General features: G+C 38.7%; 1 protein-coding gene across 5 annotated transcripts in view; it reads right to left on the reverse strand.

Annotated features, from left to right (window-relative positions):
• Positions 1-22,186, reverse strand: part of Sfmbt1 (Scm like with four mbt domains 1) — a 121,039-nt gene that overhangs the window by 77,238 nt on the left and 21,615 nt on the right. For 4 of the 5 annotated variants that reach the window (XM_038348645.1, XM_038348644.1, XM_038348643.1 and 1 more), the window contains exon 2: positions 17,871-18,032. The gene's annotated coding sequence lies outside the window, so the exon portion shown is untranslated. Of the gene's footprint in view, positions 1-17,870; positions 18,033-18,338; positions 18,626-22,186 lie in introns of those variants that run through there. The other variant, XM_038348646.1, reaches the window with a different exon arrangement.

Genomic DNA, 22,186 nt, shown 5'->3' on the forward strand with positions numbered 1-22,186 from the left:
TCTCTGTGTGTGTGTGTGTGCACGCGCGCGTGCGTACACACACACACACACACACACACATACTTGCGCACTATAGCTGTGTGGAGGTCAGAGGACAACTTGGTTCTCTCCTTCTACCTACCTGAGTTCCTGGGATCAAATTCAGGTCATCAGGATTGACAAGTACTTTTACCCATTGAGCAAAGCCAAGAGCCCAGGACTGGATTCTTAAGGACAGGCAGGCATGGGGCCCACATTTATAATATCAGCAGTCTGGAGGCTGAGGCAGGAGGAATGCAAATTCAAGGCCAGACTGGGTAAGTTTCTTTTTTTAAAAGGGGTGGAAACGGGGAGGGACCGTCCCTCAACACAGGCTGGCAGGGTGAGTAGATAAAAAAGGTTCAGGCAGAGCTAGGGAGGGGTTAGTCCAAGGGTAGCAGTACCTACCTGTTATGTTCAAGGCCCCAAGTTTCATCCCTTGCATGGTGAAGAGGAGGGAACACAATCAATATAAGCGCTAATTGGAAACTGGAGGACTATCCAAAATGAGAACACAAAAGCAGCACTATCTCAGCAAGAGCCACTTAAAACGCTACCAATCTGGAAGTCATATAAAAAAATAACAGACCTCTATATAGTCATTTCCTATGGTCATAATTTTAAATATTTACAACTTTAATGAACATAAAATGGCATTTTGCTGTATTTTAATGTGTTGTATTTCCAATTAAGCCCACAAGGATAACTATAATAATAATAGTTTTAAAAGAAAGAAAAATAACTTGGTGAGGCTGCAAAGAAACAAAAACCTTCACAGAATATTCACAGGCATATACAATAATAGTATGGACCAAGTCAGGTGTGGGGACTTCACAGAATATTCACAGGAATATAAAATAGCATGGACAAGTCAGGTGTGATGACTCAGGCAGGTGGCTCCAGGCCAGCAGGGTCTATAGAGTAAGTTCCACAACAGCCAGGGCTATACAGAGAAACTCTGTCCCAAAAAACAAAAACTACAGTTATGTCCCTCTGGTAAACAGTTTGATAATTTCTCAAAAAAGTTAAACATAAACAATTCTATTTCCAAGATTAATTAAAACATATATCCACACAAAAATCAGTACAGGAATATTCACAGCAACATTGGAGATAGCCACCAAAAAGTAGTAACAACTCAAATGTTCATCCATGGAGAATGTATAAATGTCATGACCTATATCCCTTCATCAGAATATTATTTAACAATAAAAAGAAATGAAATACTGATACACTAACTCATGGATGACATTCAAAAACTTTATGTTAAATTAAAGAAGGCTACCAAAGGAGATCACATATTATAAAATATCACTTACACACATATCCAACATAGGCGAATCTAGACACAGAAAGTAGATTAGTGGTCGCTTTGAGCTGAAGTAGAAAGAGATGGGTAGAGAGTAACTGCTAATGTAGATAAGACTTCTTTTTGGACTAATAAAATATTCTAACATTAAACTATGCCGATAATCACTCAAGTCTACAGGTATACTAAAAAAATTTTTAACTGTATATTTTAAAGTAGACGAGCCTTTTCTCCTAAAAAAAAAAAAAACAAAAAAAACCAAAAACCCCAAAAAAACAAATATTTCTTGTTTTAAGGATGAAAACTTACAACTGACTCTATTTACTTTATTTTTCTTGATTAGATGCCAAGATTTTGTCAAAAACAATGAGGTTAAGGTAACAGCACATGCCCTTAATCCCTGCACTCAGGAGGCGGAGGGCAGGCAGACCTCTTTGAGTTCAAGGCCAGCCTGGTTTATAGAGTGAATTCCAGGACAGCCAAAATTACACAGTGAGACCCTGTCTCAACTCCAAAATACTGCGTGTACATGTACACACACACATACACACACACACACACACACACACACACACACACTACAGTTAGGATGAGGAATGTAGCTCAGTGGTACAGTAATTGCCTGGCATGTGTGATGCCCTGGGTTTGGTTTCCAGAACCCCAACAATAGTTGCTTTTCATTGTCTTTCTGGTACTTGCCATTTAATAATGAAAGGAAAGCACTTAAGATACTATCTAACACTGAAGACAGTCATTTGTAAACTTAAAGGACTAACTACAAAAAATTATTAGAACTTCAAGCTCACACACCTAAGTACAAAGTAGGCAGTCTGGATGGTTCTGAACTCAGTAGTCCTATGGAACAGCCCAACACTCTCTGGTGTACAATTACAGCCTTAACTCACAACAACACAGATTTCACAGACTGCCTCTGGACATGGGCATGCCAATCCAGCTTCAGTGCAGAGGAAGTACCAATGAATTTTCACCCTCTGCTTCTTTAAGACAAAGTGGAAGTCAATGCATACTTAGAAAATTGAGATACAAGAACTAGGTGATTTTTTTAAAGTTAATTTTGCAGTCATGTGAATGCCAAGAAAATAAGATTCCTACCACCTGCTGCAGTTGCTTTCATTCTCTAGATCACTGTTTCTCAACCTGTGAATCGAGATCCTCTGGGGTGAACGACCCTCTCACAGGAGTCATAGATCATATATTATATTATGGTTCATAACAGTAGCAAAATTACAGTTATGAAGTAGCAATGAAAATAATTTTATGGTTGGGGGTCACCACAACTTGAGGAACCATATCAAAGGGTTGCAGCATTAGGAAGGTTGAGAACTCTAACTACCAATGACATCAATGTTCTTGATCTGCAGCATATCACCTCTAGCTATCCCTGTGCCAAGCTCTACTGCACTGTTCAAAGGGGCAGCAAACATGCTCTAATGCAGCTTCAAAAAAAAAAAAAACCCTCAAAAACAAACAAACAAAACCTCTCCTGTTGTTCCCCCGCCAAAGGAAAATGTTGCATCTCCTTTTCTCTACTTCATTTTCACAGTAAGATGTCCAACCCAGCCTTGTCTACATAAGCCATTCCCTTCCTTCCTCTTCAACCTCGACTTAGTTTCCCCTACTGCACTGGCACTGCTTGTGTAGATCACCAATAGCCTATCACCAAATTCAATATTTCCCCTCCATCCAAACTTCAGGTCCCTAAAGCATTTATCTTCTCTGCTACTGACTCTAGTCTCCTGGTTTCCTTTCCTCCTCTATAGCCAATCCTAATCCCCTCCTACTAACACCTAACTCTAAAGGTTAGAATTCTACAAGGTTTGGTACTGAGTTCACTTTTTCCCCATTCACGTTTGGCTTTCTCTTCTCAGCCAACATCATGGAAATTCATGGCTATAAATATTACCAATTATTCTTTGGACTCACTCTCTGGACTCCCAATTCTAATTGCAAATAATTCTCCTTAGGTTTTCTCATCTTGGTACTGTACAGTCAACCAAGATTTGCCCTCACTCCATCTACTAGGAAATCCTACTAAGTCTGCATCATCATACCATATTAAAACTGGTCACTTCTCTTTTCAGTGCCATCATACCTATTCATCTTGACAAGTTCAGTTGTCTCCTCAACCAAACTTCCAAACTGTCTCCTCAGTCTTGAAGAAAATCCATTTTCCATATGCGTATAGATATCTTTTAAAAGATAAAACAAGCTAGACATGAGGCTCACACCTATAATCCCGCCATTGAGGGAGGAGAACTACTCTGAGTCTGAGGCCAGTTTGGGCCACACAGTGAGCTTGAGGACAGTCTGGAGTATATAGAGAGACCTGAATTCATAAAAACCAACCTCCCATCTTAGTTATCCTTGTCAACTTGACACTGCCAAGAATCATCTAAGAGAAAAATCCTCAACTAAGGAACTGCCTAGATCAGATTGGCCTGTGGAATATCTGTGGGTGGAGCTATTTTGCTTATTAACACAGAAGGGCCTAGCCCACTGTAGGTGGTACTATTCCTAGGCAGGTGGTTCTGGGTTATATAAGAAAGCAAGCTAAGCATGAATGAGCCTGTGAGTGAGCCACCAAGCAATGTTCCTCAGCGGTTCCTGCTTCCAGACCTGCCTTAAGTTCCTGCCCTGACTTGTCTCAATGATAGACTGTGACCTGGATGTGTGAGCTAAACCTTTTCTCCCTAGGCTGCTTTTGGTCAGAGTGTTCTATCAGTAAATTAGAACATAAACTGGTATCAAGAGTGGGGTTTTGCTTAAATGGACCTGACCCTCTGGCTCTTATGCTTTTTGACTATTTTGTTGGACAACTGTGGAAGATTTTAGAACTTTGCTCAGGGAAAGCATTTGTAAGTACTCAGGACTTCATGAGCTATTGTTACAGGAAGATTTAAGAGAAAATGAACAATGTAGGATTGGCTTGTGAGGTTTTGAAAGGAAACAAAGAGCCCATCAAGGCCATCTGTGTGATGTTTTCTGGAATAGGAATCTACAGTTGCCAGGCAGCTGAAACTGAAGAATCAGTTGTGATTAACAAAATATTAGCACCAGTAAAGTAAAAACCTGTGCTACACTGAAAAAAATAGATGCTGGTACACTAAGATTGAAAAAAGACAAAAAACACAGAATGGCTAAAATCAAAAACACCAATGATAGCCTTTGCTGGAGAGGATGTGGAGTAAGGGGTACACTCATCCATTGCTGGTGGGAATGCAAACTTGTGCAACCACTTTGGAAAGCAGTGTGGAGGTTTCTCAGGAAATTTGGGATCAACCTACCCCAGGACCCAGCAATCCCACTCTTGGGAATTTACCCAAGAGATGCCCAATCATATTACAAAAGCATTTGTTCAACTATGTTTATAGCAGCATTATTTGTAATAGCCAGAACCTGGAAACAACCTAGATGCCCTTCAGTGGAAGAATGGATAAAGAAAGTGTGGAATATATACATATTAGAGTACTACTCGGCGGTAAAAAACAATGACATCTCGAATTTTGCATGCAAATGGATGGAAATAGAAAACACCATCCTGAGTGAGGTAACCCAGGCCCAAAAAGATGAACATGGGATGTACTCACTCATAATTGGTTTCTAGCCATAAATAAAGGACATCGAGCCTATAATTTGTAAAAAATCCTAGAGAAGCTATATAAGAAGGTGAACCCAAAGAAAAACATATAGTTATCCTCCTGGATACTGGAAGTAGACAAGATTGCCGGACAAAAAATGGGAACATGGGGGTGGGGTGGGATGGGGGGATGGGGAGAGAAAAGTGTGAAGTGGAGGATGGGAAGAGCTTGGGGGAATAGGATGGTTGGGATATAGGAAGGGTGGATATGGGAACAAGGAATTATATATCTTAGTTAAGGGAGCCATTCTAGAGGGGTCCCCAGGTGTCCAGGAAGACGCCCCCAGCTAGGTCCTTGGGCAGCTCAGGAGAGGGTGCCAGAAATGTCCAGATCCTATTGCCATACTCATGAATATCTTGCATATCACCATAGAACCTTCACCTGGCATTGGATGGAGAAAATGACAGAGCCCCACATAGGAGCACCGGACTCAGGACCGTGAGGAGTGCATTTACCCATTGAGACGGTGGGACAGATCTAACGGGAGACCACCAAGTCCAGTTGGAATGGGACTGATAGAACAGGGGACCAAACCGGACTCTCTGAATGTGGCTGACGGTGGAGGAGGACTGAGAAACCAAGGACAACGGCAATGAGCATGAACTCTACAGCATGGACGGGCTCACTGTGAGCCTTGTCAGTTTGGTTGCTCACCTTCCTGGACTTAGGGGGAGCTGGGAGGACCTTGGACTTAACATAGTGAAGGGAACCCTGATGGCTCTTTGTCTTGGAGAGGGGTGGAGTGGGGGGAAGGGTGGAAGGGAGGGGAGGGAAGTGGGAGGAGGAGGGGAGGAGATGGAAATTTTTAATAAAAAAAATTGTTAAAAAAAGATTCTGAAAAAAAAAACAAAAAAACAAAAAAAAAACCAAAAAACAAAAAACACTTGCCTTCATTATTCTTGAAACAGGGCTTCACTGTGTATCCTTGTCTGCCTTGGAACTCACTAAAACTAGAGCGGCAGGGCTTGATGAGCAATCAACATCAGTGAGGTGAAATCTCTGGGAAGTATTTCCTCATCACATAAAAACTGTATGTGTGTAAGGGCAGGGGAGGGGAGTACAGGACTACTTTCAAAGTAGCAGAAAAAAATTGGTAATGTGTAAAAGTCCCCATGAGTCACTGTGTGGCAAGGTTAAAGTCCCTGAAGAGGGCAAAAGAGGTCACTGGTAAACGTGAAGCTTCCATAGCAATGGGAACCCCAGGATATAGAAAATACCAGGACCAAGGGATGTCCATCAAGGACAATAAAAAGTGTAGAATGAAATCAGTCTCAGTCTACAAGGCAAGGTGTGAGTACAAAGGATGGTAGCGCTAGAGAGGTAGGTAGGCTGCTGGACACTGAACTACAGTATCTTCATTACACTGCTGTATGTTGGGTTTGCTTTGATTTGATTGTTTAGAAACAATCAAATGAGAATTCTTGCCTTTCAGGAAGTATATAACCTAACTTTCATTTTACAGGGTCCCGCAATTAAGAGACTGGATTTTTATAAGAGTTTGGACTTTTAGAGTGTTGAAAACTTTAAAGACTATAGTACTTTAAAGTTGGGGCTATGTTTTATATTAAAATATTAACATGAGCTCTATGGAACAAGGAATTAAAATGTGACTGGAGCAACACAAGCAGTGAAGTATCCGCATCAGGTTTCACTGTCAACACCACACAGCCTAAAGTCTGAAAAAGCCTTGAGTGACAATTTTTCTAGGTCAAATTAGCCAGTGGGCATGTCTATAAGGGGTTATCTTATTAAATGAGGCAGGAGAGCCCTGCCTGCTGTGCACAACAACATTCCTAAGCAGGCGGTCACAGGCTGTATAAGAAAGCTAGCTAAATATGAGCCTGTGGGCGAGAGCAAACATCATTCTTCCATGTTTTTAGATCCAGATTCCTGCCTTGTGTTTGTACCCTGAATTCCCTTACTGTGACATGAAAACATAAGTCAAATAAATCCTTTCCTCACCACAGTGTTGATCAAACTACTTTATCACAGCAACAGAATGAACTAGGAAAGTCAATCTTTATGAATCAATGACAAAGCAAACCATGTCAGAATCCTAAAGGCTTTGAATAATTACCTAAGTAGTGAAATCCAAACTCCTTATTAAGATCTCCAGTTCCTGCAAGATCTGGTTCCTCTTTGCCACTTTATCTTTCCATTCAAACTCCCTCTGTTTTTGTTGTGATGGCTAACCTTGATTTCAACTTGATTATATCTAAGATCAACTAAATAGCACATCTTTGGACAGGACTATTACAGTTTTCCCAAAGGATTAACTGAAGGAGAAAGACACTCTCTCCAAGCGAGCAGCAACTTCTTGCACAACCCAGATACAGAAATGATCAGGTGTGGGGGCTCACACTGGTAGTTATGGCAGCATATTGTTTGGGTTTTAGTAAATAAACCTTGTCTGAAGGTCAGTGCAGTCATACCCGTTTAATCCCAGCAGCCACACTAGTTAGCCACAAAGGCAGAGCGGTGGTGGTGCAGGCCTTTAATCACAGCTCAAGGGAGGGATATGAAGCAAGAAAAGACAGGAACTTGCTCTCTTTCAGTCTGAAGATTTCAAAAAGGATAGAACTCTCTAGTGGCTTGGTTGTATTTGCTTTCAAATCTTCAGGTTGAACCCCAATACCTGTCTCTGAGTTTTTATAATTTGTGCTACAATTGGCACCCAACATTTGGAGTATGAATTCATTTGGAGTATGAATTCACAAAAAAAAAAAAAGCCATTTGCCTGTGACTTTTTAGCTATTGGCAAAGGCCAAAGCTGCACATGGGGCTCCAGCCACACCCAGCTAGGCTTTCTTTTCTTTTATCTTTAAATCTCTGAGGGAGTTTGGGATTTTTTTCTCTTGTAGCCTCTCTGAAACAGTATCCATCTGCTACCCAAACTCTAGAAGCACCTGGGACCCAAATGCCACAGGATTCATCAGCTCTAGGCTGCTGGTTCTGCCATCAGGCAGTCACCCGCCACACGTGCTTTTTCCCTGTATGGGGGTTAGGCAATGCCTTTAACAATAGAAAACTGCAGGCTTTAGAACAGCTGGTACATGAACAACTAGATGCTCACCATATTGAAGAATCGACCAATCCTTGGAATTCCCCTTATTTGTTGTTAAAAAGAAATCTGGAAAATGGAGAATGGTAACAGACCTAAGAGCTGTTAAGGTGATTCAGTCAATGGACTCTCTACAGTCTGGCATTCCTTTGACTTCTCTATTGCCTAAAAGGTGGCCTCTTATATTTTTTGATTTAAAAGATTGTTTCTTCACTATATCTTTATGAGAAAAGGACAGAAAAAATTGCCTTCACAGTGCCTACTTATAATTCTAAGCCTGCTAAAAGATATCAATGGAAAGTTCTCCAAAGAGAATGTTAAAAAGCCCCACCCATTGCCAATATTTTGTAAGTCAACCATTGGAAACAAAAAGTAAGCAATTTCATCAATCTATACTTTACCATTACATAAACAAGATTTTGCTACCTGATTCAAATGTAGATACTTTAGAAAGAATGTTTGAAAAAGTAAAGAAAAATTTGCCTTGCTGAGGATTACAAATTGCTCCTGAAAAAAAAAAATACAAAGAGGTGATTCTATTAATTATTTAGGCTATAAATGAGGTTAATAAAAAATTAGACACCAAAAGGTGCAAATTAGGAGAGCTAGATTGCAAACTCTTAATGACTTCCAAAGATTGCTAGGAGACATTTCCCATCTATGGTGCACTACTGGGATATAACCTGATAAACTGATTAATTTAAACAAAACCTTAGATGGTGACAAGGATTTAAATAGTCCCAGGGAATTATCAGCTGAAGCTGGAGGGAACTGGCTTTGATAGAAATTACAGAAGGTGTAAGTGGATTGTGTGGATCCGCATCTTAACTGTTCTGGTCATATTACCCTCCAGACATTCCCCTACAGGAATTTTAATGCAGAGGGAAGATATTAACTTGGAATGGATATTTTTGTCATATAAACCAAATAAAAAATTAAAAACTTATATGGTCTCTGAGTTAATTTATAAATAAAGAGGAACAGACCCAGCAGAAATTACAGTACCTTTTAATAACAATGAAATTGACAAATTATGGGAGCGCTTGTAATTTTTTTGAAGAGATTACCAGCAATTATCCCAAAGCAAAAGAATTCAACTTATAAAGAGAACTAACTGGATTCTTCCTCGCATTGTATAGGACACACCAATAACTGAAGCACCTACATACTATACTGATACCAATAAACCAGAAGTCAGATTACAAATCAAAAAAATTAAATAAAGTGGGATCAAAGTCCTTATGATTCTATCCAAAAGTCAAAATTGTATGCTATTCTCATGGTACTAAGGGATTTTAAAGAACTTCTCAACATAGTTACCAATTCGCAATATACAGAAAGAGCTGTTTACATATTAAAACCATTGAATTTATGCCAGATGATATAGAATTGAGTTTATTATTTATTCTGTTGCAAGATATAATCAGAAACAGGCATCATCCAATGTACATAACACATGTCCAATTCCATACAGATTTGCCAGGTCCTCTAGCACAAGGTAATACAGAAATCAATCAATTATTGATTGGAAATTTGCTGGAGGCATTAGAATTTCATTAAAAAAACCATCATGTCAATAGCAAAGGTCTAAAATAAAAAAAGACTTTTCTATCATGTAACCACAAGTCGAAGAAATTCTAAGAAAATGTATTTGTTCTTTATACAAACAAACACTGCTACCTTCAGAAAGTAACCCAAATGGTATTCAAAGAAATAAAATCTGGCAGATGAGTATGTTTCATTTTCTAGAATTTGGAAAACTAAAATATGTACACTACACCAATGATACATATTCAGGATTTCAATGGGCAACTGCTTTGAGTTTGGAAAAGGATGATTCAGTAATCACACATTTGCTAGAAATTATGGCCATCACGGGTATATCTGCACAAATAAAGACAGACAATGCTCCAGCACATGTCTCTAAGAAAGAAAAAAAAAAACAGTTCTTTGCTTATTTTCTTTTTTTTTTTTTTGGTTTTTTTTTGGTTTTTTTTCGAGACAGGGTTTCTCTGTGGCTTTGGAACCTGTCCTGGAACTACTTTGCTTATTTTCATATAAAGCATATTACAGGTATACCACAATCCTACAGGGCAGGCAGTTATAAAAAAAAATCAAATCAAACTCTAAAGGATATGTTAAATAAACAGAAAGGCATGATAAATACCCCCCAGAAATAGAGTGCATAATGCATTATTAACTTTGAGTTTTCTAAATGATAATGAGAAAGATTAAAGCTGGCTTTGGAGTTGGGGTATGGTTCTCTCCCTTCTCTAAACCCAAGCATGCTTATGAAAGTGAAATCCAATATCTCTTTCTTATGTCAGAAGAGCCACCTGATATAGAACAGAAGAAAAGCAAAAAATCTAAGGACTATTTTCATAATCCTTTAGTTTAACAGCTTTTCTTAAAGGTATAAGATTTATAAGATATATACATACATGTTTTGGGGTTTGAGTTTCTACCAGTTTTCTGCAGTGAACCATGAGCATGCCTAACAGCAACTTTTCAAATCTTCAAAAGGAGGAAAGGGCCCACAAAGACCATTTATCCAGGTCTACGATAACAACATTAAACTGAAAAACACCACCTAAAAATCAGCTTTGGGCTACAAACTACTCTGAACAATTTCAAGGTGGCTACTTGAGATAATCCAGCTTAACAGAATGCAAAAGCCAGGACTTTAGACCAAGTCCTGCACTTTCTCATTATGCAGAGACTGGACAACAAATGATATAGCTATCTTTCCCAGGACTTGATAATTAACCCAAATTTTTCTTTTCCAGATCCCCTAAAGATACCATCACCCCCAGACAGCAGGAAGTAAATTTAAGAATACAATGCCCACATTCCCAAGAGATGGGGTGGGTGGTTTTGGATCACTCAATGGTTTATGGATGTTTGTCATTGTTTAGAGGGGTTGGTTACAAGCTGTTATTAATAATGGTTAGGAAAAATCCTAAATAAAGAAAATTAGACTCAAGGTTCTTGTTTTGAAAAGAAAAAGGAGAATATAGATATAATAAGGTAGATTACTGCATCTACTTTTAAAAACTATTAGTTTTAAAAGTTTTACATTGTATTGAAATTTTGAATATTGTATACAAATTTTGTATATTGATACAAATTTGAGACTAATTTTGTTAAAACATACTGTACATATGTTTCTAATAGTATGTACATGTATTCAAGGTATTGTACCTATACAACTCATTTAACAGTGTAATGAAAAATTCTAGTCCTTGAAAATTATTATCAAATGTTTAGGGTAATAAGGAAATGCAGGTCGGTAGTTAATCATCTATTATAATCAAACCTGTAGTCATATTAGGTATGTTTTCAAGGTCAAACAAAGATAATTTTAGATAGTCATCTTCAAATACTTCAGAAATCTACAGAATAAGACACTTAAGATGTTTTAATAACATAGGCTCTCTTATTTTGTGACAATGAGACATGTCTGCTCTTGGCAGCACCAATCTACTTCAGAGAAAATAATGGGCATTGAAGAAACTTCACATGGAGTTTACTTTCCTTGTGGCAAAATTAAGCCACGGGCAAGAAAATGCCCTTGACTCGATTAGTGATATTATACTGTACTAACTGGACAAGCAGGATACAAAAGAGAATGATTGCCAAACATTGTGAAAACGAGGAGGTACAGCACTTCAGGACATCCTATTTCACAGAAGTCTATCAAATATGTTAGGCCTGTAGGCTGAAGAAGGATGCCCCAATGTTGCGGAGGAATTTTAGGTAATTGGCCAGGTAGCCAGCTGTTTCTGTCATTTCTCACATTCTCTGGAAGTTGCTTGCTTGCACTCTGCTTACACAGTTAATATTATTTCCTTCTTGGGTCTCTGAGGGAGATGAAGACTAGATAGTTACAGCTATAGTTTTCCTTGTTTACCAGATGCAGAAAGCAAGTTATGATAGAAAGTAAATTAGGAACAAAACTTTGAACTTACCGTGATAGGATAATCAAGTATTTTCTCTGAATTTGTCAAATGCAAATAGAGTACACATTTTTATTTACTAACTCTTACATCTTAAATTAATCCATTTTTATTTTCTCGTGTATTGCCACGAGGCTGTGGCTTACTGGGTAAAGTTTTGGCATCTGTCTCCTTCGGAAGCTACATAGTGCCTCCTTGACTTCATCTACTTTCTCTTATTATATGTATCTCTTCCAACCTAGCTATATTATGCCCTGCTATAAGTCAAAGCAGCTTTATTCATCAACCAATAAAAGCAACACATATACAGAAGGACATCCCACATCACAGGACAAAGCAGCCACACAGTCCAGGGCAGTGGCACACCCTTTTAATCCCAGGACTCAGGAGACAGAGGCAGACTGACCTCTGTGAATTCTAGCCTACACTGGTTACACATGTTCCATTCAGAAACAGATACAGGATGGATGGTGGTGGCACATGCCTTTAATTCCAGAACTCAGGAGGCAGAGGCAGGTGGCTCTCTGTGAGTTTGAAGCCAATTGGTCTAGAGGAGCTAGTTCTAGGGCAGGATCCAAAGCTACAGAGAAACTCTGACTCGAAAAAACAAAAGAAGAAAAAAAAGAGGAGGAGGAGGAGGATGAGAAGAGGAAGAGGAAGAGGAAGAGGAAGAGGAAGAGGAAGAAGAAGAAGAAGAAGAAGAAGAAGAAGAAGAAGAAGAAGAAGAAGAAGAAGAAGAAGAAGAAGAAGAAGAAGAAGAAGAAGAAGAAAAACATGTAATGGTGGCTCACAGCTTAAATCCCTATGTTTGGGAGTCTCACTTTAATCCCAGGACTTGGGAGAAGGACACAGGAGTGATATAGCTGGACATAGAGATGAATATAAAGGGGAAGAGACAGGAACACTGTGGAGTGTGCAATCTGAGGATCTGTAGAGACAGGATCTTGCCCTTTAGGTTGGAAGATTTGGTAGAGGTAAAAGGTCTCTCTAGTGTTTGGCTGTTTTGCTTTTCTGATCTTCAAGTCGAACCCCAGCATCTGTTTCTGGGATTTTATTATTCATGCTACAATGCAATTCTCAAAGGAAATTATTTTCCCCTTACAAACAAAACATTGGAGCCAATCACAGTGGTGCACACCTTTAATCCCAGCACTCAGAAGCAGGTGGATCTCTTGTGAGTTTGAGGTCAGTCAGGACAGCCAGAGCTATACAGTGAGACCCTGGCTGAGAAAACAGACAAACAACATTTGGAGTAATTTTCAGTCCTTTAAATAAAATGGGAATAGGGCTGAAGAGATGGCTCAGCAGTTCAGAGAACCTGCTGCTCTTGTAGAAAACCTGGGTTCAGTTCCCAGCACCCACATCAGGTGGCTCACAATCACCTACCTGCAAAGCCAAGTCCAGGGGATCCAACATCCTCTTCTGGCCTCCTCAGGCAGGCGCACACAGACACACACTCATAAAATTAATCTTATACACTGAAAATTTAATAAAGACGTATTTTATTTGTAAAAATCTTTCTACATGAACATTACTTATTAAGCAACTAACATATGATATACAATTATGACTTTTATTTTTGCAATGAAAATCTCTAGTATAGCTAGCTGGCTTTGAACTTACTTAGTCATCCAGCCTAGTCTGAACTCATGACCCACCTCCCTATGTTTCTCAGATGCTAGGATTCAAGTGTGCACCATTGCATCCAGCCGTACAGTTATACATTTAAAATACAGAAACTCAATTGACACTTTATTGTGCATAAAGAAAAACATTGCCTGCATCCAAGAGAACTAAGGACTTGGACTTTCTTTAGATACCGCTTAGCTGAAAGAGGAATTCACATTTAAGAGATGATTTTGCTGATAGAAAAAAAAATGAGCCACAAATCTATACTTTAGACTGCACAAGAGTCCTAACAGTCTAAAGACTGAACCTCACTAAGGTTCAGATTAAATGAAAATACTAAAAGTCTATTTATATGCAGAAAGAAAAGTTGTTCAAATGCAACACAGAACTTCATGTTCTTTAAATCTATTCCCAGAATAGTATACTAAGTTGACATTACAGAATAAACATCACTATTCTCTAAGGTTATAAACAATACCACATATTACGAGATGTTTTTTCTCTTGTTGCTTTTCTCACTGTAGTACAATATAATCCAATGTTTTCTGGTCCAATTTAAAGCTAGTTAATATCTTAAAAAATAAAGTAGATATTCAAAGTTTGTTTTTTCTTCTGTGAACTTCTTTCACATTAGTCTACTCTATTTCATGTTTTATAGTAAGAAGCCACCAAAGAAATACTGAAGATTTCTCAGAGATTAAGAGCTCTCTAATATTTGCCTGCTTTTGCTTTTCTGATCTTCAGGTTGAACCCCAATATCTGTTTCTGGGTTTTTATTATTCTTGCTATAGTTAGGCCCAGCATTCAGAAGATAGAAGCAAATGGATCTCCAAGTTTGAGGCCAGTATGGTCTACAAAGAGAGTCTCAAACACATAAACAAAAGTTTTACAAGGAAAAAGGAGGGCTGCTTTGGCCTGTCTGCTTCCACACCCTGCTATTACATGCGTCTACCTTGTTGCTACAACTGCTATTGCCATCCTTCTCTGACATTAGAACCCAGATTCTTCATATGTCCAACATGAACTGAAGACTAACAGCTCTCCAGGAATCTTCCAGGTATTCAGTACAAAAGGTTCATCTGCACTAGAACAGTGAGTAAACTATAAGACATACTCACTGCACTGTTTCAGTTTCTGGAGAGAAGCCAAAGTAATAGAATATTTAAATCACCCAGACTCCAACCTCAGGGCTTTGCAAGTTCCAGTTCTGAGAGCTATTCACAACTTGTACTGTATTCCCATTCGTACCAGATCACTTAGATTTGCCGTCTAGCAGTTATTACAGTAACCAGGTTTCATTTATTTCCTTGTGTTTGTCTTTTGTCTCTTTAGGGTAGTGTACAATGACAATGGATATTTGTACAACGAACGGCAGGCACAAAGAATGAGTCAAAGATGGAGAAAGGGAGCAAGGAAAAGTGAACACATTTCCAACCTATATCTCAGTTTTGTAATAACAATCCTAAAGAAGACTTCATAAGACTGTCAAGCCTTCGACTACTGTGAGTCACAGGCCTATACCTTAGCGCCTTCCTCCAAGAGTCTCCAATAACCACTCAAGAACAGAGCAACTTCAATAAAGGAATAAGATCATATAAAAGGCAAAAAAAAAGAAAAAAGAAAAAAAGACCTTTCTAACTTCAGACCATTTCTCACAGTATTTTGAAGAGCTATAGTTCTAGAGTGGCACTTCAAACTGAGGAAGGCATTTATAGTACACTACACAGAAACACAGCAGAAGTTAGCAAAAGAAAGCCTTCCTCTCCAACCTATATTCTGTATCCCAGACCCTTCCTACAATATAAAGTAATATGGTATGGCTGTCAGAGAGTAGAAGGTGAAAATCTGAGTGCTCATTTACTAGGTGAGACAAAAGACAAAGGAATCAAAAATAGCAGGTTAAGCAGGTGAGATGGCTCAGTGGGTCAATGGGTTTGTAAAGCATTTGCTGTACATGACAATGGTTAGATCCCTTCAACTCACTAGGGAAGGGTAGAATTAGCTCCCAAATGTTCTCGACCTCCAGATGCACACTGTTGTACACATGCTCTTGCTTATACAAATACATGTCATACAGGTCATAATACACAATAGTAATGTAGTAATGTTTTGGAGTTTTTTGTTGTTGGTGGTGGTGGTGGTGGGTTTTGGGGGGTTTTTTGGTTGTTTTGTTTTTCGAGATAGGGTTTCTCTGTGGAACAGCCCTAGATGTCCTGGAACTAGGTCTTGTAGACCAGGCTGACCTTGAACTCACAAGAGATCCAACTGTCTCTGCCTCTCGAATGCTGGGATTAAAGGAATGCAGCACCACCACCACCTGGCAATCGCAATAATTTTTAAAAATACTACTGCAGCCGGGCGTTATCTGACAGACTTTTTTGTGAAGCAGGAACTTTTGAAGAACTGTCCTACATTCTCTTGGCAAAGCTCAGCAGTCTCTTTCTCTTGTGTCTTCCTTGTCCAATTTGGACAGTATAGTGTCAGCAGTCAAGGCAAAGGCAGTTTCTTTCCCAGTGGCTAACACTGCCACTGCTACAATAAAAAGCAAATGCCATATGGAAGTTCTTTGATGCCCATCATCCTTATTTTTTTTTTAAGTAAATTGGCGCTGTGAGGAGCAGACAGGTCTTACTGTCATGAAAAGCCTTAGGTTATTAAAACATCTTGAATGCTATATTTTGTAGATATCTGATATATTTGAAAACCATCTGTCTATCTAAAATATATGTGCTTGCTTGGCCTTGAAAACATACCTAACACGGCAAAAAATCTGTTAAATGACTACTAACCTGTATTTGTTAATTATCCTAAATAGTTTGTAATAATAACTTTAAAAGACTGGAAATGTACATTGCAGTTTTAAATGAGCTGCATAGGTACAATACCTTAAATAAAAGTAGAAATGTGTGTGTGTGTCTACATAACAAAAATAACCTTAAAATTTGTATCAATATACAAAAAATATCTTAAACAAAAGTAGGAACACATATTAAGTAATAAAAAAACCTTAAATTTGTATGAATATATAAAACTTTATACCAATGTAAAATATTTAAGATTGATAGGTGGTTCTTAGTTTACTGCCTTTAGTTCCTACCTTGGTCACCCTTGATGACAGAGTATAACCTGTTAGCCAGATAAACCCTTCCCTCCCAATTTGCTTTTGGTCATGTGTTTTATGACAGCAACAAAAAACAACTAAGACAACAGTTCATCATAATCAGTATTTGTATAGTTTTCATGCTATTAAAACATACACATATACACACACGCAATCAAAAAACTTTCAACAAATCTTTACTGAATATTACAATAGGCCAGACCATCCTCTAGTCTGAAGGCCAGGAAAAAAAAAAAACAGACAAAACTTTGTCCTATAAAAACATATAGTCTAGAGTTGGAGAGTGGTGGTGTATGCCTTTAATCCCAGCACTCAGGAGGCAGAGGCAGACACAGGCTTACACATAGAAACCCTGCCTCAAAAAAGAAAGAGAGCTGATGGAGGAGTGTCTATGTGTTAATTTCATTGGTTAATAAAGAAACTGCCTCGGCCCTTTAAGAGGACAGAAAATTAGGTAGGCGGAGTAGACAGAACAGAATTGTGGGAGAAAGGAAGCAGAGTTGGGGAGACACTTCAGGCAGTCACCATATGCAGTCGCCATGCCTCTCCTCTCTGAGATGGATGCAGGTTAAGATCTCTCCTGGTAAGCGACCACCTCATGATGCTACACGGATTACTAAATATGGGTTAATTAGCCAATAAGAGGCTGAAACTAATGGGCCAGACAGTGTTTAAAAGAATACAGTTTCTGTGTAATTATTTCGAGTGTAAAGCTAGCCGGGTGGCGGGACAAAGCCCCACTGCTCCATCTACAGAAGGGGGGGGAGGACGGACGGACGGACAGACAGTCAGACGAGAAATATATAGTCTTGCAAGGGAAAAAATAGTACACAAAATAAATAAGTAATATGAAATATTGGAAAAGGGTGAAACTTTAGTTATACTAAGATCATTTCTGGGGAAAAAAACCCAAGGCAACAAGAAAGCTAATCACATTCACCTCTACATAAAAAACATTCCAGCAGAAGGCAAAACATGTGTAAAGGCCCTAATGAAGGAGTCCAATACACAGACTGGATATAGCAGATGTCATCTGTGGTGACAATAGTTAATGGGGAAACTGCAAAGTCAGGAGGGAAGCAGATTCTGAACAGAGGAGCAACATGACGCAACTCACCTATGACTGGAGTCCTGCTGTATCAGCAACAGATGGTACAGGACAAGGGCAGAAGACAGGAAACAGACAAATGAGCTTGAACAACAACTGAAACCAAAGTGGTAACAATGAGGATGCTCAGCAAATTCTGATCCTTAGAAATCCAAGAGCTGGTCCCAGAATCTGGAATTCAAACAAGAGAAATTTCTATATAAGGCTAGAGAGATGGCTGGATAGGTAAGAATACTTGCTACCCAATCTAGCAACCCGAGTTCAATCCTGGAACTCACATGGAAAGACAAAGCCAACTCCCAAAAGTTATCCTCTGACTTCCACATGGGTACCATCACACACACACATACACACACACACACACACACATGCAAAAAACATACACAATAAATAAATAAGGAACTGGAGAGATGGCTCAGTGGTTAAAAGCATTTACTGTTCTTTTAGAGGACCCAAGTTTGGTCCCAACACACATACCTTGAATTCTAAAGAGGCAGAGCAGGCCAATCTCTATGTGTTTAAAGCCAGCTTGTTCTACATAGCAAGTTAACAATTCCAGGCCAACTTGGGGAAAAGGAGGAGTCATGGCTTGCCAGTTGCTGTGAGAAAATACTAACCAAAATCAACTTGAGGAAGGAAAGAGTTTAGTTCAGCTTACAACTTTCAGGTAAAACCCCATTACTGAGGAAGTCAGACCAGAGCCTGGAGATGAGAAGTGAAGTAAAGGCCATGGAAGAATGTTGTTTACTGTCTTCTTCCCTATGCCTTGCTCACCTTGATAATTTTTTTATTTTACTTACATGCACACACATACAAATAAATAAATAGCCAAGTGTGGTGGTACGAGGAGAGGCAGGTGGGTTTCTGAGTTCAACAGCAGCCTGGACTACAAAGCGAGTTCCATGTCAGCCAGGGCTGCTACATAGAGAAACCATGTCTCGAGAAAACTAACTAAATAAATAAATGTGATTTAAAATTTTTAAAGAAAGCATTAAGTTTTTAATTAAAACAAAATTAAATTTCTAGCGAAATATTAACACTATAAACTCTACCTGAGAAACCAAATTGCCAATATAATGTTTAATTTTAAATAAGTACCTTGAAAGTATAAACAGAAAGAGTATACTATTAATAAAGGGTACGTCATCTCTTCTAAAACTTGGTACTCTGCCAGCATTCTCCAGTAACATACAGGAATTAAATTTTTTGGCCCTTTTTCTTCCATTCTACTGCAGTCAAATTCATTTTAAAAATTAATAAAAGTATTTTATTATTCCAGAAAAAAATGCTTTAAAATACCCAGAACATGAATCAAAACAGCAACTGACTAATATGTAAGCACTCCACACAACTCTCCTCAGCAATCAGAGAGAAATAGGGAGCTTTATAGAGAACAGAGATTTTGCTGGCCCATTTATCGCACAGTGTAATTCTTGCTGCACTGTTATGTTCACAGCCCCATGCTAACAGTTACCCACATTCCTGATGTCAGGTAGCTGGCTCACCACAGTCCCAGGAAGTCACTGTGGAACCACCCACCCACAGTTCTCAGTCTAACTGCCCCGAAATGGCTCTGGATGCTGCTACTTTCAAGGAGGAAGAACTGGTAGGGACCTCCCAAAAATGAACAATTACAAACGCTCAAGTCTTAGTAAGTTATTTTAAAAGAAAATGTCAAAATACTTCCTAATTTAAACTCACTTGCTCCATCGGAACCTGAAATATTTTGCCTGGTACAGTTGTGTATACCTATAAGCCTAGTACTTTGGGAGGAGCTGGCAGGAAGAGCAGAATTTCCTAAGTCATCCCTGATGCACAGCAAGTCTGAAGTCCAATCTTGTCTCAAAGCAATATAAAAATCTTTAAATATTTAAGCCTACTAGTAATTTCTATACTAACAATATAATATCTGAGTATCCTCAAACCAATTAACTCTGTAGGTTGCACTCTGACAATAACTGTTTCTCAACACATCCTACAAAGATGGTAGCCCATACCTTGGTCAACATCTTCTAGAGTAGATGATGTCTCCTTCTGACATCACTTCAATCATAAGTTCTTTTGTGTCATATCCTCTCCTAGGACTGTAAACTTCTCAAGGGAAAGAACTTACTCAAATGTGCACTCTTTAAACCTTCTAGACCAATGCTTCCCAACATAGCTCCTTAGCAAGTGTCGTGTGAATTTCTGTATGAGATTAAGGTACTCAGCTCACTAAGGTCTAGTCCTAGAGGGCCCAGTGCAGCTAGCAGAAAAACTGGAGGAGTCAGTGAAGAGGCCCCTGTAAATCCCTTAGGTAGTATCCAGAAGCAATTTGATTGACTCTCAGTTCTCTTAAAACACTACCACGTTAAAAGAAGCCTCCAAAATATTGGGATATTTTTCCCTCCACTTGTTGTGGAAACATTGTATCATACAACTTGTCAGGTTGCTCTGTTACTTATAAAGTCTTTCACAGTACAAAGAACTAGACTAACCCTAAGCAGTTACTATTGGTGGTCAATCTCTCAACTTGAGTCCTCAATCAACTGAAAACAAGAAGCTTTTGACCGTACTTGTGAGGAGTTATCTTAGTTAGGTTAACTGGGATGGAGAATCTACTCCCTGAGCTTAACAACTTTCCCTAGGGTTGATATGGGAGTCCCCTCTGAGTGTTGTGATTACCATAAATGAATAAAGAAACTGGAACTTTGCTGGTAAGCCACGACCTCGTGGTGATATACAGATTAATAGACATGGGTTAAATTAAGATGTAAGAGTTAGCCAATAAGAAGCTAGAGCTAAATGGGCCAAGCAGTGATTTAATTAATACAGTTTCTGTGTGATTATTTCGGATCTGGGCAGATAGGAACAACCAAGTGGCTCCCCTGCAACAAATTGGTGCCCACATGTCCAACTAAATCCAAGTAAAACCTGAGAGGGCTTGAAAAGGAATTCTAGACAAAAAAAAAAAATTACAGAGTTTAACACAGCTTCTTGCTGTTTGCTGGCAGCTTGCCACAGTTCCTTTAAGAGAAATTTTCCTGATTCAGCTGTAGCAGGAAAAAAGCCGCAGCCGTTTTAAAATGCTGGCTTTCTGGGCTATGCTGCAGCAAGCCGTTCGGGAGGTGGAGCACTTGAGTGGGGGTTTGTGAGCAGACTGTTGCAGCCTGCTTAATGGCAGCATGGACTGGCTGTATGCCTAGAGATGGGGCACTGTGCATGTCTCTCAGAGGCGGTGAGCAGCTCCACCATGGCGGACTGTGCTGAGCAAGCAAACAGTACCTTATTTGACCTAGTAATGTTGCAGCTTAGATTCTTAAGCATTTAAGAAGTGCTTCTGGTCAGAAAATAATTACAGATATGCAATAAAGACAAATCCAGATTTTAAAAAAGACCTAAATATGGGTCACACTACTGGATAAATGTACGTAGGCTTGGGAGGGAGAAGAAAACGAGTATAGAGAGTTGGAAAAGAAGTAAATCATTTTTTTTAAAAGTCTTTAAAGAGAGAGTACAGACAGTCATAGATTAAAAGAAGTAAACAAAGAATAAAGCACATAAAAATGAAAAGTTCACAGAGAGTCTGGATTATGTTATTGTGTTATCTTTGAATTTTTTGACTGTGAATGAGTTAAGTAAAGAGAGACATTTCATTGTATGGACTGCTAAGTTAAACCAACATAAAGGTATCTTGATTTCAAAATTTGAGTCTAAGGATATGTTGCTTTGAAAAAGAGTTTCTTCTTTTGTTTTCACAGAAGATTAGAACCTCTGGATTGTTTTAGACCAATGTGGCTTTTGGACCAAGGTCCCCTGAAAGGTCGCCATGAACACCCCAAAAATAATCACAAAGAAAATCACTTTGCCCAATAAACAGCAGGAAGCAGTTTGGAGAAAAACTACACCCATATTCCCAAATATTGTTTATAAATGTTTGTTTACATATAAAGGGGGATATACTATATAGATTTGCATTGATATGGATCTTGGTTTACTGATACAAATTTAAGGTCAATTTTGTTATATGTATATGTATTTCTGATCTTGATTAAGGTATTATGTTTGTGTAGGTCATTAAAAAATGCAATGTATAATTAAGAAATATAAGTTAATGGATAACCATCTATAATGGTCAAACTTGTAGTCATGTGAGTTGGATTTTCTGAATGTATGGAGATATATTTCAGTTAGATAGGTATTCCTCAAATCTCCGAGACCTTCAGAATATGGCATTTAAATATTTTAAATATTTTAAGAAATTAGGACTTTTCACGACAGTGAGACATATCTGCTCCTGGCAGCACCAATCTACTTCAAGAGGATGATGAGCATTGAAAAGACTC

Source organism: Arvicola amphibius, chromosome 12, assembly GCF_903992535.2.
Source record: "Arvicola amphibius chromosome 12, mArvAmp1.2, whole genome shotgun sequence".
NCBI classification, from domain to species: domain Eukaryota; kingdom Metazoa; phylum Chordata; class Mammalia; order Rodentia; family Cricetidae; genus Arvicola; species Arvicola amphibius.